Consider the following 18473-nt stretch of genomic DNA (forward strand, 5'->3'; position numbering starts at 1 on the left):
CATCAAAAATATCAAAAACACTTTTTAAGAAATAGCAAATTATAATTTTTTTCATTTGCAAAAACAACAATAAAATCAACAAACATCTAGATTGCACAAACAAATACCCTAAACTGACGTGTAGAATCCACTGTTCATTTTATTTACTATCTCATTCCTTTACCATTACACCACTCCAATAATAACGCTCCATTACTCTATGTAAGTATCACTATACATACAACCTTTGGGTCATTATTAAAATTGTTAACGATATTTGCTGTTGTTGTTATATATTTTTAACAATTGTGGAAAATGTTCTCTCATAAAAATGTCTTTACAGACAGACACATAAATAAATTTAAAAGTTTGTTGGTATAAAATAAAACACTTTAGTTGGCAAAATAAGAAAATATCCTGTTATAAGAAAAAAAAACAACAAATAAATTTTGATTTCATGATAAATATCCTTGAGGCATGTTAATGCTTACCAATTACTTGGATTTTTATATTTGTAGCTGTTTGTTTTATATGATTTTTATTTTAGCGTTTAATGTTTTAAATGTGTTTGGATAATTAAAACTAATTATTTAAATTGATTCTGTTTATCGCAACGAATAAATGTATTTGGTAATTTATTGCGTAGAATATAGTTATTTATGTAGAAAGCCAAATAAATGGAAATAAATGATTATAAATATAAACATTTGAAAATATTTATGACAGATAAAACAATAATGATAATTGCACTTACTAATAACATCTAAAAACATCAAAATTATATATAAATATAAAAAATATCAAATTACATCATAGCAAAAAGTTTCATTACCACGTAATGGGTTAAAATGCTAAAATTTACTTACATATTAGCATTTTAAGTAATTATTTTAACACGTTGGTATTATTGGAGGCAAGTATGGTAGAAGGGGAATCATTCGCCATAGGGGCACATCTGTTAATGCGAATAACTTGAAAACCGGGTAATCGATTTTATCACATAAACAAATTTTGTTTTCGTTTATCGATTATCTATCATGCCTGAAAATTTGAAACATTAACTTTACTTATGATGGGAGGCAGACATGATTAATTGTTTTTCAAAGTGCTGTGAAAATATTTCACTGTGTGAACTTTTTGTGCTAAATTGTTTAGTTTTTGTGATAGAAAAAATATATTGGTCAGTATTAGAACGTCAATAATAGTGAACAATAAGACATAATAATATTTTCGATAATATAATTTGAAGCCTGAAAAAAATTGAAACTAAACCCCAGAACTGCCCGTGGGGAACATGCGCCAAATATATGTAATGCTTGTGATGTAGAACAAAATTTGGTTAAAATATAGAAAAAATCAATAATTTGTTTTAATTTTTTTGTTAAGTTTTATGAAATACATTATTTTACTAATGACATATCTGTCCCATGCCCTTGGCGAATTCACCCCATGGATGGGGCGGTATCGCCGTTTTTGGTCAGTGCAGAAAAGTTAAAAAATATGTAAATGATGATGACTTAGGAAAGATTAAAAGGAATAAAACTAAAGCCAATATATCTAAGTATCCGAACCAAGAAAAAAATTAAGAATATGTATTGTGGTTTTAATTTGAGACCGCCTTCAAATGCTATTGTGTAAGTAACTTTTATCATTTCAACCTCTTATATGTTAATAAAAGTTTTTGCTGGGAAACTAACAAAAATTTCTTTTACAAAAAGACCGCAGATTAATATCATTAAAGCTACCTACACACTATGAGAGAAGTCGTTAGATTTTTATTTCATACTGCCAAAACAAAATAAAATGAAAATTGGTATGATTATCCAAAAAATCAAATTGAAAATATATTTTGATTTTACACTATTAGATTTAAAATAAAACAAGTAGGAAAGTATAGTCGGGCATGGCCGACCATATGATACCCTTCACCATGAGTATATTTTTACAATTTTTACATTTATAAAATTTTTATTTTTTGTAAAGAAACTTTTATGTTGAATATTACCATAATTCCAAAATATTTAAGCCATTTATTGATAAAAAACTAAAATTTCTAAATCGGTAAATTTGGGAAAAGGATATATTTCTAAATAACAGTTAGTTTTGTTGAGTTTCATTGCGATACAAATGGTTACAAGTCAATTTTAGACGTTTAAGTCATTTTTGAAGGGGGGTTTGTATGGGGGCTAGGGTCAAATATAGGCCGATCCTTCCGAAAATCTGCAGTATCATTTATACTTATATAAAACTTATTTGTGCGAATTTTTAAAGAGATAGCAGAATATTTGACGTAATTATAGCATAAAAAGTTCAAATCGGGAGGTACGGTTGTATGGGGGCTAGGTGAAATAATGGACCGATTTCAACCATTTTCAATAGGCTTCGTCCTTGTGCCAAAAAACATGCTTGGTCAAAATTTCATCAAATTATCTTGAAAATTGCGGCCTGTACCTTGCGCACAAGGTTTACATGGACAGCCAGCCAGCCAGCCAGCCAGCCGGACAGACGGACGGATGGACGGACGGACATGTCTTAATCGACTCAAAAAATGCTTCTGAATCGATCGGTATACTTTAAGGTGGGTGTTGGACCAATATTTTTGTATGTTACAAACATCAGCACAAACGTATAATACCCTCCCCACTATAGTGGTGTAGGGTATAATGAAACTTTAATTTGAAAAAATTCAAAAAAAAAGCGTAAATTTTGTTACGGTTTTATATAAAATTATTTATATTGTTATAATTTTATTTGTTTAAATAAAAATAAAACGAAAAACTCCGATTGTTTTGAAAATTTTCAAAAAATTTCAAAAAATTATACCATTTTCAATTTTCCATCAGTATTTTCAGTAAGTTTTATTACATTTTGCATTTACACTATAATATTTTGACATGTCATTTTACTGAATATTATAGTGTATAGCCAGCAAAAAAAAAAAAAACATTTAAATTGAATACATAATTGAAACCTTTTGTCATTTCACATAAATAAAATTTTTACTATTCAAAGTGGATCAAATGAAATTTGGCTCTTGCCACTTCAAATACAACACTTAACAAATCAATATATTTGTGGTTTTATTATACCCTACACTATTTTAGTAGGTAAAGTCTTATGCGTTTGTGCTTATATTTTTAACACCCACAAATATTGGTCCCAACCTGTCTGTCAATCCGTGTTCATGTTCATGTAAAACTTGCGCTTTGGTCGGTCATGCCCATTTATTCATTATTTCCTCCAGCATTCATAAAACTTAAATTTCCAAATAAAGCTTTCATGAACATAATTTCCACTAGAGTTTTCATGAACAAAAATATTCTTGTATATCGACAAAATGACAACAAAGTTTTGAAAAGGCTTTAATGACTTTGCTGAATTTCGTAATAAATTGATCTCATTTCACCAAACACTAATAGATCTATGAAATTTAGCTCAAATTGCTCTTAGGCTCCATATAAAGCCTTTTTCTTAAAATTAGCTTTACTAATATTGAAGTAAAGCCACTTTCATTAAACAGAATAAAATGTTCTAAATATTTCTTTTTGTGTAAATACTAGTACACAAAAATTTACTAGAAGTTAAGTTTTACATACATATAAACGTCTATAAGTATTCATTTTGTTTCAATTTTTATACTATTTTTTCTTGTCTGTTTGTCTGTCTGTCTGTCTGTCTCTTGAAATCAATTTTGTGAACCCCACACAATTTTTGGATGTAAACTTTCCATAATTCTATGACTATATATCGAAGACTATTCTATTAAAAATCTGCAAAATTTGTCTATATTGTTACGAAGATAGGACCAAATACCGGAGACAACTTCTTAAAAAAAATTCGTAATTTAGTATTTCTTCCATACAGACGCATGTGAATACGATGTGTTTGCTTGTTCATGACAATGTTTAATCGTTTCTACGACAATTGGATCTTCGCTCCGAAACAACCCAAGTCATATTCGGCCAAAGATTGTCAACCCAGCGAGAGCTGTTCAACCGTTTTTTCCCCAGGAAAGAACCAGAACTGTTACAACAACAATGATTAATATTAGTGTTTGTTGTTTTAAACACCACGTTACCAACATTAGCACAAAAGCATAATACTCTCCCTACTATAGTGGTGTAGGGTGTAATTAAAGACTTCGAAAAATTAACTTATTATAATTTATTTTTTTATTTTTTTTTTAATATTTAGTTGTGACATTTTATTTCATACTTCATTTCTGCTGACATAACTTAAACTGTGCCAACACAAGTATTTACCAAACAGTCAAAAGAAGTAACTACAACAAAATGAAATACATATAAAAACAGAATCATTTCAAATGAAATTTATAAACATTAATATATAGTATATAGAATAAAAACATTTTTACTAAAATTAAAAAAAAAAACGAAACTAGAAACTTTGTCGCCAGTTTTGTAAAGCAAAAAAAAAAAAAACGAAATGACAAAAAAACTCTACAGCAAACCTCAAAATAACTAATAGCAACAAAAACAAAACAAAAATATTCATTTGATAGTTCAACAATGAAAATAGTCATATACATTTACCACAGTCAACATGTTATTGTAAAACAACTACATATTTTGTTAGATAAAAATACAGACCGGAATATTTAGACCATGAAATATTCTCACTCACTACAAACTTAATAGTTTATTTTATTTTATTATGAAATTTAAAATAAACATAGCAAAAGAACCTTAAAACAAACACACATAGAGATACTAATACATTTAATTTTATGTTTAACTTTTTATGCATTTTTTGTTTTTACTATTTAGTAGTTGTTGAAAAGAGTTAAAAACTCTAGAAAATCAGTAAAAATTTAAACAACTAACTGCTACAATTACCTTGAATTACAATGGCAATGGCTACCAAAAGCAAAATTGCAATCAAATAAATAACAAAGTTGAAGGCAATAGAAAACACAAAACTACAATAAACTAAGAATTATATTTAAACGAATTGCTTGTGGAGTAACTAATAAAAACAAAAAAGGAATTAAAGTTAGGCGAGGCCGACCATATAATATCCTACACCAGATAAAAGAAAATAATATGAATTATTTTTCATAAAAAAGCATGTAAGTTAAATAACACCGATTTAAGCAATCGGAAGTAACTAATAAAAACAGGAAAGCAACCAGATAAAAGAAAATAATATATAATATTTTACATAAGAAAGCATGTAAGTTATATACCACCGACAGGCCGGATCATTACAATAGTCGACAGAGTTATTAACACAAGTAAAAAACTTAGTTGTGACGTTTTTTTTGGCGAGATATGAGTATGTTAACATAATTATGAGCTCAAAAACAATATTGGGTAAATTCAGTTGTAGGTGGAGCAGCTGAAATAATGAACCAATTTTTACCATTTTCAATAGGATCTTCTATTATCCCAGAGACATTAGGGCATCTTCAAAATTTTATTGAGTTTTCTTTAAAATTGTGACCTGCAGTCTGATTACAAGATTGAAATGGACGAATAGACAGACGGATGGACATAGCTAAATCAATTTATAAAATGATTCTAAGACGAATGGTTTACTTTAAAGTGGTTACTATTCGTTCCGACCTGTAGTTTGATTACATGTTTTAAATAAACGAACGGACGGACGGACATTGCTAAATCGACTAAGAAAATCATACTCAGCCGATTGGGTTAGTTTCAGGTGGGCGCAGGACCAAAATTGTTACGCGTTGCAAACATCGGCACTAAACTTAGAAAGTAGATGAAGAAAATTGTTCATTTATAAAGAGCATAACTTAAACTTGTAGCTGAGGAAAATCCTTATCCATGCTGCTAAGAAGTTGTAGTCAAAGACTTAGTATTTATTTTTTTTGTTGCAAGCAATTGTGAGTTTCCTTTATTTTGTTTCTGAGTACTTTCTTGTTGAATAGAAATTAATGAAAAGTTCAAGGAACCTAAAAGACAAGCTGAAAATTAAAAAAAAATAAAATAGAGGCAATTTCGTGATACAACTAAAGAAATCGATTTAGATGAAATTTGCACTAGGGCTAGGATAGATGCGAATTCTAGCCATATCGGTCAAGATTTTTTGCATTACCTTTCTTACATTAGATTTTTTTCTGTAAAATGTGAATACATTTTATATAAGAAAAATCTTTTCAAATATGTATTAAATGATACATAAAATAAAAGAAATCAATTTTTATATTAAAAATGTCATTAAATCTGATTTAAATTTGATGGAAATACAAAACTCATCAAGAAATAATCATTAATTATATTTTATGGATTTTCTTTTGACGAACATTTTTATATAAAAGCAAAAAAAAAATTCTTGCCAAGCATTTCGTACAAACTTTCGTACTAGCATTGTTAGCACAGAGAAACCTCCACTTTCTGGCATCATCAGCGTCATTTATTTAATTTTCAATAATAAACCACACAATCTTCAATAATTATAGCCGCAGGAAGTGCATATTATTTTTTGTTTTTTTTTTTCTTTTTATACATTGTAAAGTGCGTTATCTAGGTGACAGAGTAAATTATACATGCACATATGTATATAGTACATATGTAAGTATGCGTATTTAAATCGAGTTACATGGAAACACTGCAAACAGGACTCATTTATGTATGTACATTTGTATATGTACTGCAGCACTTTATTTTGTAAATAATTTATTTAAAATTTTCTGCTTTTATATTGTTTCTCATAAAAATCAACCAATATTCATGAAAATTTTTTTATTAATTTCTTTATAGTCCAATTATTACGTTTGTGGTTTATTAAAGTTGGTTTTTTGTTTCAATTGACTATAGCCGAAAGCTTTCTCAGAGTTTAATATGTATGTACGGATACTTACATTTGTATGTATGTTAGAGTGTCCCAAGTAACTACTTTTTTCTTCTAGTTTGATCACTTTCCGTTTTTTTTAATGTTTGATGTGATTTATATGTCCAGAAGTATTAAAACAAAATTTTTAGTTATTTTTCCAGTGATAAGATCAAGATCTTCAAACGTTGGACGGGAACTGAAGCCCATTAAAAAAATATATATATATATATTTTATTTCCAATACAAAATTTAATTATGTTTAGAAAATTAGTAATCAACATTTGAGCGATATTCTAAGAAAAAAAATGGTTCGATGGGACACCCTAATGTAGATGTGATATTAATTTAATAGAGAAAATTTTTCAATTTTAAGGAACATAAAAAGAAAACATGTTAATTTGTTTAAAAGTAAATTTCTTTAGCTTAAATGTTAAAAATAAATTTATTTTAATAAGAAATAATTAAAACTTTTTCTTTTGGTTATATGAACTTTGAAACACAATAGTATAAAGTCTATAGCTTTTAGTGTGAAATAAAAATGATCAAAAATTATGTTTGTTTTTACTATATCTCTTATAGCTTTCCAGAAAATGGACTTTTACATTTTTAAACGAAATTTCGGCTTTTAGTATAAAATTTTATAGTTTTCGAAAAGAAGTTTTAACTCAAAAATAGGTTTTTGATAGAAAATAAAAATTATTACAGATTTCGTTTGTTTTTGCTGTTTTGAGAAAAACGGACTTTCATATTTTCAATGGAAATAATATGATATTAAAATTTTCACGGATTTCGCTTGTTTTTTACTGTAGATTACGAAAAAACAGACTTTTATATTTTCAATTAAAAAGAAATGCAAATTTTAATAAGCTTATGTACTCTTAAGTGTTATTTGTTAAAGTTTTTTATAAATCCTATTTGCCTTACAGCTTTACCAAAAATCACACGTTAAAACCAAATTGACATTTTCTCCCATCTAAGTTTTTACTATTACAACTACTGTTTACTTACATTTACTACATGCACGACTAATAAGTAATTTTGGGTTTTTAATTGACAAATTTATTAGAATTTTAAAACTTATATAAACAAATGCTCAAATAAATATCTGTCACATTCTCCCAATAAAAAACACTGTAACTGTTCGTGTGTTAGCAAATACTTAATATCAAGGAAAATTCTACTTATTAATAATTATTTATCTTAATAAATAATTATCATTTTTAAGCAGTTCGTAAGACAATCTGTTGTTCATCCTCTTAATGTTGACTGTCTTCCAATTTATTAAGGATTTAAAGTCAGGACCATTTTATAATGATAAAAATGCCTTTTAAACACTTATTTTCTTTGACATATTTTGTGTGTTTGTTTATGTTACCACCAAAGTCACAATATTTAAAATGAAGACGACGAATAAAGCATTAAACATAAACAAAATATCCTATTCATATACAGCTACCAGAATATCGTTTTTAACGTATCGCAGACGTGTTATTTATGATTCTTAAGTCGTTGTCAGGAGTCAGTACCTTCTTGTGTATTGTGGTCTTTGGATTAGATGCTGCTGTAGAACGTTGATAATGATACGTGTTAAGATGAAAAAAACGATAATCTGAATTTGTAAAAGATGTTGCTTTTCCAAACTCCAGAAAATATTGATTTAATTTATAAGAGTTTATTCGTTTGTTTTATTTTCAGATTTTCTAGACTTAAGGGCAAATTGTGAAATAATTAATAATAATAACAGGAGTTGTTTCAATTTTAAATGTAGTAAAGTTCTTTTTAGGAAAAAGCTTTTTAACATTGAAGGACTAGTTCCTCTTTTTATAACAAGTTTAAACTTAACTTTACTAAAAATATACTTTTTTCAAATTAAAAGCTTTTAACTCTAGGTTATACAAAAGTTTTTAATTAATCAAATCTTTTAACATAAAATGATGAAAAAAGTTTCAATTGTGAAACAGCGTCAAAAAAGCTTTTTATTGCAAATCATAAAAAAGCTTTGCATAGGAAATATCTTCTTATTTCAAAATTAAAATCATAGAAATATAGAAAATATTTTCTTTAACTTATCACAAAGAAACACTTGTTATGTCAAAAGCTGTCAATAATTAAATTAAGAAAAACTTATTATATGATAAAGCTTTTTATTTACAAAAGCTTATCATTAAAAAAAAACATAGTAAAGCTTTAATCTTAAGCTAGAAAAGTTATGCCTACAAACATATTTGGGCATAAAAAGCTTTTTGTGTAAAATAGCTTGTTGCACATTACTGAAATTATATAAAATTCGTTTACACATGCTTTACTGCAAAAGTTGTGGGCTAAAACAATGCGGTAGAAGTATTATACAAAAAGTATTTAATCATTGAAAAAGGAAAAGGGAAAACCAATGACAGTATTGGACAGTAAGCTTAACATTAAATAATCATTTAAAATAAGAGCACGTTCAGAGCACAAGCTGAGAAAAATAAAATTCAAAGAAAAACAGAACAAACAAACACATGCTTAACAGAACAAATTAAGAATGAAATATAGAGAAAAAAATCATTGCTTATTAATATTGACACAAATAATGTTGTTTCCATATACAATTATATGGTTTATAAACATACATATACACTGACTCGAACAATTGTACGTACAGCATGTATTTTAATTTTAAATATATGTTGAACAAAAAAATTGTTTGTGTCATTGTATGTATTTGTGATGTGTGTTTATAATTTAATATTTGCTCCTTATGTCCGTCTCCTTAGTTCAATGTACTAAATAAGTAGATGTATGTGTTTTTTGTCAAATTTCAATAGCAAATGCTATAAATTTTATTATATATATAGAGACATTAAATTGTCGAAAAAGTCTACATACAAGATTAACTAGTTACCAAACAGACAGCAATAAAGGACATAATAAGGACCACAACCACAAGAACAAACATGACCAATATTAAATTATTTAGTTTGAATTTAAGTATTATTTATAATTGTATATTTAAATAATTGTACTTGAAATATTCGGATAAGTGTTTTATTATTTATTTGATTGACGTTTGACTTTCTTTAGACTTTGTCCTTGCTGTGCTAATATATGGTTAGTTAGGTATTTAGTGTGATGCTTAGTAGAGGGTTATTAAGGAGAGTTAAAGTTTTTATATACTTCATTTTAAAGAAAGTATAGTCGGGCACGGCCGACCATATAATACCCTATACCATGAGTATGTTTTAAAAATTTTTATATTTCATATAGAAACTTTTATGTTTATTTATTGATAAAAACAAAATTTTCTAAATGAGGTTTTCTAGGTCAAACATTGGCCGACCCTTATTAAATTTAGGAAAGTGGTATAATTTAAAATAACAGTTTGTTTTGTTGAGTTTCAATGCGATACAAATGGTTACAAGTCAATTTTAGACGTTTAAAACATTTTTTGAAGGGGGTTTTGTATGGGGGCTAGGGTCGATCATTTCGAAAATCTGCAGTGTCATTTACAGTTACATAAAACTTATTTGTGTAAATTTTTAGAGACATAATAGTATATTTGGCGTAATTATGGTATAAAAAGCCCAAATCGGGAGGTACGGTTGTATGGGGGCTAGGTGAAATAATAGACCGATTTCAACCATTTTCAATAGGCTTCGTCCCTGTGCCAAAAAACTTGTTTGGTCCAAATTTTATCAAATTATATTGAAAATTGCAGCCTGTACCTTGCGCAAAAGGTTTACATGAACAGCCAGCCGGACAGACGGAAAAAAATGATTTTGTATCGATCGGTATACTTAAAGGTATACTATAAGGTATACTTTAAGGGGTATTGGACCAATATTTTTGTGTGTTACAAACATCAGCACAATGGTATAATAGGGTATTATTTTTATCAAATTATACTGAGGTTTTTCAATTGAGGACCTTTTGGAAAAATAAAATATATTTTTTTTTCGTTCAGTACATTAATAGCATCGATTGAGAGGTATTTCTACATGAAATTCTTAAAAAGGCCGTTAATCGGGACACTATAATATAAATATACCGAATGCTTACTGATAGCGGAGTCGATTTGGCTATGTCTTTCCGAGAGTTAATTGAATTTTAATTATCTTTCCGACCAAATTTTCAATAATTCTGTCAGACATGTTTACAAAAAACTTGATATTTAAGATCAACAAAACCGGTTAATACGAATATGATATAGGAGAAAAAATCCCAGCATACTACTAAAACAACAACACAATATCAACATCATACGGAAAATTCAGTTTTTGTTTTTGCTTGGCTACAAAAACAAAACAGAGAATGAACAACATTTACGATATGAAACTGTATGTTATTATTGGCTAGAAACATAAAATCATTGGTTAAAACATAAATAGATAAATCTGCACAAAATGTGAACCTGTAAAAAAATACTTTTTTTCTCCTTCAAAAATTTATATTGGTATTTTCTATAAGTTGTTTCTTGTAATTAGCTAGAAACATGAAATTAAGCAAATAAATAGGAAAAATTCGGTAATTTTGATTTTGTTTTTACATGATTAAACCTATAAAATGGAATATTTGTCGTACATATATGTTCTTCAGAAGGTACTGTTTTACAATAAAGAACCTAGAAACATGAAATTAAGAATGTAGAGCCTAGAATAAGTGAAAACATTAGGACACTTTTTTCTTATTATAATCGTAGGAACATAAAATTTTATAGAAAAAAATTTTTATGAAAATTTGATTTTTAAACCTTTTATAAATGTTTGTGAATAAGACTCTAAGAATGCTATGAAAATCATAAGGAAAGTATTTTTGGAAATTTTGTGTTAAAAGATTGGAAATTTTTTGTTTTTATACAACACCCTGCTTGAATGAAAATCGATGGGTCTTTTCTGTTACTTTTCATTTAAAAACTTGCATATATTGTTTTAAATCAAAAGTGTATAAAATAAAAAGTTATATTGTATATTAGGTTGACAATATCATTTTTCTAATAACATAATCGGTAGACATCTCCAAGTTACCAAACTACATTATGCATACATATTCTGAATATGTATTTCGTATTTTGAATGTATAAGGCATTTAACAATGTTCCTTTATATTTAATTAAAACCTTATTCGAAACTACTATATATAATTTAGCTTATTTTAAACCCTATTGCTTAACCACTATTACTATTTTTAAATGTGTGTACTAAAACATACACATACATATTAAAGTACGTAATTCAGGCAAAAAGTATCTGCCTTTATTTACTTGTTTAGTTAAGTAGTCTTACTACTACTACTGCTATTGACATGAGCAACTATACTTAATCACTGAAGTAATTTATATTTTCATTATCGATATAACAAATCTTATTTATACTGAAGATTCTGTATATAACGTCATTTACATTTCTCATGTAAAAGTTTATTGCATTTAACATGTCTGCAAAAATGTTCATTTCTTATAACATTTTAAACAGAAATGCCAGCAAAAAAAGTAAATATGAAAGTCAGTCGAACATGTTCGATATCATGAAATCCACTATCACATATTATGATTTGCGTAGAAAATTTAAATCTTTTATACAATTAATTAAGTTTTTTTATGAGAATTCATTATTTATTGTTAATAAAACGACCTCTAAAAGATGAAAAATTTACGTAGAAGGATTGACGTTTTGCATTTTATGCAAAGTCGATTTTTCGACTTTTTTCATTTAGTTAAAAGTCGACTCCTAGACCTTTAGTATTTTATAAATATTCGACTTTTTGACTTATTCCGACTTTTTGATTTTTTTAGACTTTTTTCGAGTTTTTCCGACTAATTTAGAGTTTTTGACTTTTTTACATTTTAAAAAAAAAATTTCAACTATTTATGACTTTTTTATACTATTTTCGACTTTTTACGACGTTTTTTTTACTTTTTCCGACTTTATTCAATTTTTTTCGAGATTTTCGGACTAATTTAGAGTTTTTGACTTTTTTCCATTTTTTTTTTAATTTTCGACTATTTCTGACTTTTTTCTACTATTTTCGAGTTTTCGACTTTTTACGATGTTTTTTAGAGTTTTTGACTTTTTACATTTTTTTTAAATTATCGACTATTTCTGACTTTTTTCTACTTTTTTCGAGTTTTCGACTATTTACGACGTTTATTTTTACTTTTTCCGACTTTTTGCGACTTTACAACTTTATTTCTTCGACTTTTCGACTTTTTTCGTCTTTCCGACTTTTATTTACAAAGTCGACTTTTCATAGACGATAGACTTTTTATTTTTTTGAACAAAATAGTCGAATTCGACTTTTTTCGCTTAAAAGTCGATTGTTCGATTAATCGAAAGTCGATTTATAGAACCCTTGGAGAAAGAGTGTCATATTTGTAATCTTTAAGCAGAGCATTCTGCCGATATAGTGGTGTAGGGTATTTATACTGTACTATAAAACAAACTCGAGTCAATGCATAATATGTTGAAAATTTCATATTCATTTTATATACATACATATATCTAGATATTGATATAAAGATATGATAGAAGAAATGAAAGAAATTTCATATATATTAATAACAATTTAAACATGCCAAACATTCTATAACCTTATTTCTCAAACTAACGTAAACTACTACAACTTTCTTACGAAATAACTACTGGGAGCAAAAAGTTTTGCATTACCAACAATATACCACAACAAGCAAGAAGATGTAGTTCATATGTATGTATATTTATACTACATACGAAACACATAGTAACTTGGCATGATATCTGATAATGATTGTAAAGAATCATATGGTACAAGCAAAGTTAACTTTTCCCTAAAAGTTAAGGAAGTAATTGATATCCGTATCCATCTATATTTTTGTAGCCAAGATCAAAATTTCTACTTGCTTGCACAAATTATTGTTAAAGATACATACTTCCGCGATTTTATAAATATTAATTTTTGTTAAAAAATTTTAAGAAAATCAACAGCATGTGAAGAATTTTGTTTCAATGTCAAGAGTATCGTAATGTACAAACAATATATTTTGAAAAATATATAAGCTTTTCTTCCTTCTATAATTACCATGACAGCAGAATATGAAGTGAAAAAATTATAAAAGTTATAAATATGAATTTCTATTAAAAAGTCATTTAAACAAAAGCTTTTAAAAAGAAAGCTCTTTTAACAGTTTATGGAAAACTTGGTTAACGAAAAATAATGTCTATATAGGTTCTATTTTAAGACAAATAATTTTTTAAATTTCTAAATTTTGTTACAATCTTGATACATAAGTACACGGAAAAAAATTAATGTCTAAAATTTATATATGAAATATGTCTTGGATTGTACGAAATGCTTACGAAATGGTGTAAAAACACGAAATGCTTCTTTAATATGTATATGCGAAATTGTACAAATTCTTTTTGTATAATGCAAAATAATTAAAGAAATCGTTTCTTTAACGAAATACGTTTTCGCAAATATTATGAAGAAAAATAATTACTAAATTAGTTTTCGTAATATTAAGCATGGATTATTAAATAGTGATTTGAACTCGAATGAAATCAAATGACTTAATGGAAAAACAACATAATTACATACATATCAATTCGATTACAAATGTACCAATAGTCCATTCTCAAGTGGTCGTTTCCAGGTAAGCATTCGCCAAACTCTGCTCTGTTGCTTAAGGTGTATAACCGATGTCGGCTTTCGCAGGTAATCTGAGTAGTATATGCACGATCTATTTCAATTTGAATTGCATTTGTTTCTTATTATATTACTTGGGAACACTAAAGTGGGGTATTTCGACGCTCTACATTACCAGAAGACACTTGTTGAATATAGAACTGCTGGATCATTGAACAACAAAATGTGTGTTTCTATATTTTTTAGGAAAAGAACTATTTAAATATCATATCTTGGCTTCCTATAAAGGGAAATGTTCAATAAAATAAAAATACAGAGATAATACAATAAAATAACATACATATATATGTATATGAATGTTTCTTAATAAAAAACATACTTTCATGAGCAGAAATGAATAGACGTATATAATTTTTTACACTCCCATAAGGAACTTTTGGGCACCTCGGCTTTTGACAAACTCTGTTATATTCATTCTAGTGTAAACGAACAAAAACAAACACTTTGTAGCTATTTATATGTGGAACTACTTCGTAATCTGAACAGACTATTGCAAAAATGAAAACAAAATATTGGCAACAATTAAACAATCTTTGAAACTATTTGACCACTTTTAAAGAAATTTTCGAAAAAAACAAGTTCTTAGTTGAGTGTTGGTGTAACTGTGTATTGACATTAGTTTTACTCTTCCTTCTCTAGAGTAAATGAATGTGAATATGTTTATATTGGAGTGTAGAGGTGTGAATGACATTTTTGGATCATCATACTAACATTACCTAGTTTAAAGGCAAATAAGATAAATAGAGACTTAAAACCCTTAAAAATAATTATTTAAAAAGCCACTAGAAAAAACTTGATCTAAAACATTCAGGGATGTAGAAAATTACATTTACAAGAAAAACTATACTACATGTTATTCTTAATTAATTTCTTTAGCAACCGCAATAAATGTGATATTTGTATTTTTAACGCAAAAGAAAAGTGTTATAAATTCGATTTGTTAAGAAAACTTCCTGAAAAGTTAAGAGAAGAAATTAAGATATATATTTTATAGAAAACATTTCCAACAAGCATTTCATAGAAAATTCCTTAAACAAAAGATCTATAAAAAAATACTTTAAACAAGAGATTCTTTCACAATAAAAGACATAAGAACCAATAATCTTCTCAGAAATCTTTTGTACAGAAAGTCTCTTTATCAAAAATTTCTATGGAAAACATTTTTAAAGATAATTGTTGGAAAAATATTTTCTACCAAAAAAGTATTTCCAAATACGTATTATGTTTTACCTACTATTTTATAAGATCTTTATAAATATTATTTCTCACAGTAAAGTAGCATCAATACAGCAAAACACAAACAGATATGGCAGCAGAAAATCATACTTCTGTCAAACGCAGATAATGCTGATAAAAATAATATGAAATTACCCCTTCAACTGAATCACTTTTTAAATTCCATAAAAATCATATCACTTCCAAGGGCATACATAAACTGATTTTAATAACATGAGGCATTGCAATACTTTCGATTTCTACTAAATTTTAAACATTATGAATTTTCTGGCTTTAAGTCAGAATTCAGATTTTTCGACAATCTTTCTCAGACTAAAGTAGTTTTAATTAACTATATAGTATTTGTAATATTATCTTTTTTTAAGAATAGAATATGACTAGACTATGACTAGACTATGACTAGACTATGACTAGACTATGACTAGACTATGACTAGACTATGACTAGACTATGACTAGACTATGACTAGACTATGACTAGACTATGACTAGACTATGACTAGACTATGACTAGACTATGACTAGACTATGACTAGACTATGACTAGACTATGACTAGACTATGACTAGACTATGACTAGACTATGACTAGACTATGACTAGACTATGACTGTATGTTTTTTTTATTCTATATATTTGTAGCATTTTTGCACAACTTGCGTGGTTTGTTACAGGAAGCGGAAGTAAAATTTGCATAGATAAAATTTTGATCTATGTGAGTTAATATATGTGTATATATGTATATGTACGTATATGTAATTGCTTGCAGTTGTGCTTTAGTAAATATAAAAAAGAATCATTATTCAGTATTTAAGTCTGTTTTTTGTACACAGTTTAAATGAAATCGATATTTGACGGCTTTCAAAAACACCAAAATATTATAAGCACCAGCATAGCGACCAAAGTTTATATAGTTTAAAGAGGATATTGCTTAAAGCTTCTACATCTCTATTCAAGCGCACTTTTGCTATAATAATGCACAAAATTCTAGAGAACAATAAAAAGTGTAGCCCAGTGTCTTAAATTTATTATTTAGTTTTAATTTATTTATTAAAATAATTTTTTTATTTAGGATTCTTAACGTTTTCATGGTAAATATTCTCATTGGTTATTTGATTTGTGGCAAATTTGCTGTATCTACTCGGAGACATATTGACGATAAAATCAAAATAAATGTTAATCATTCGCATAAAGTCTATCAATAACATGATGTGTGTTTTTTAACTGTAAACAATATAAAAACAAAATTTTAATTAAAATGGTAAGCTTTTCATGGCAAAATTTGATATGTAAATCGGTAAAGCGAATGCATTAAATTGGAATTCAAATATTGATAAAATACAAAATTAATATTTTAATCCCTCTTTCGTTGAAAACTTCAAGAACTCACACAAAGAGGTATTAAATATTTCAATTATAAACTTTCAATAAAGTTGTTAATGTTCCTTCGCAACACTTCCTCTTTTAAAATTTCAAATGCTACAAAGTTGCTTAATTAATTTTCTACACATTGCAGCTTCAAACTTATATATATTAAGTTTTTGTTACATATGCTTCTACATATAAAATTTTTCTTTTCACCTAAAGATTTTAAATCACGAAACTTTAGTAAATAAACAATATAACAAATAATTTTGTATAAACAACTTTAGGTATGTAAAAATTCCCACACATATGCATGTATGTAAGTGTATATTTTATAAATTAATTTTCGTACTGATATATTTGTTTAAGTTATGTTATTTATTTTTCAATTTAACGACTACATTTTTATACCACACTCATACATATTACACATTCATATTTAACAAAACATATAAATACTATTCACCATTCCATATTCGGTATGCCGCATTCTGAATTACATAAAAGTAAACAATTCCACACAAAAATACAAATATTCTTTTATGGTTCATTCATAGTTTATATGTATTTATGTATGTTTTATACATATGAATGTGTGTACATATACCTGTGAATATACAGAGCATACCTGAGTTAACATATTTATAGAACTGTATTTATATATTGCAAAATGTTTTTTTAGTTTTAAAGTTTTCCATGCATAACATATTTTTGGATTTAATGTTTCATGAAAAATAACCAAATCAGCAATGCTTATAATAAACCAACATATAGTACTTGAAACGAAAAGCAAGTATAAGCAAAGGTATCGGCACAGTGCTACATAACCGATTTCGAAATGTTTTCTTAGTCACTGTCTTATAAGACTATACCTGGATATCTAACGTAACTAGATGGTAAAAGAAAAAAGTAATAGTCAACAAACAGAAAAGAAGAAAAAAAAGCACATGAATAAAAAATCAGATTATAAGTAACATGAAAACAAAGCTGTGCTAATTAAACTACATAAGTATAACATGTTTGGTGTCAGTAATTCTGGGAAGTTAGTGAGTACGTAACATATAATAGCATGCATCACGAATACAATCGTGTAATTTAAAGAATATAAAAGCTATGTGAAAAAGCACATTGATTGCTGACACCAAAAACTGTTTTCTTTTTTTTTAACGAAATTTTACTTAACGAAACTTTTTTTACAAAGAAGAAACATTTAAATTGGAAATTGTTTGCACAAAAACGGAGAAAGATGTACTTATATTACAACAAGGAAAGAAAAAGCAGAATCAGGAAACGGATACACAATCGGTAAACTATTCTAATTCAGTTCTAGTTCAGTTCTAGTTCAGTTCTAGTTCAGTTCTAGTTCAGTTCTAGTTCAGTTCTAGTTCAGTTCTAGTTCAGTTCTAGTTCAGTTCTAGTT

Source organism: Lucilia cuprina, chromosome 4 (genome assembly GCF_022045245.1).
Source record: "Lucilia cuprina isolate Lc7/37 chromosome 4, ASM2204524v1, whole genome shotgun sequence".
NCBI lineage: Eukaryota > Metazoa > Arthropoda > Insecta > Diptera > Calliphoridae > Lucilia > Lucilia cuprina.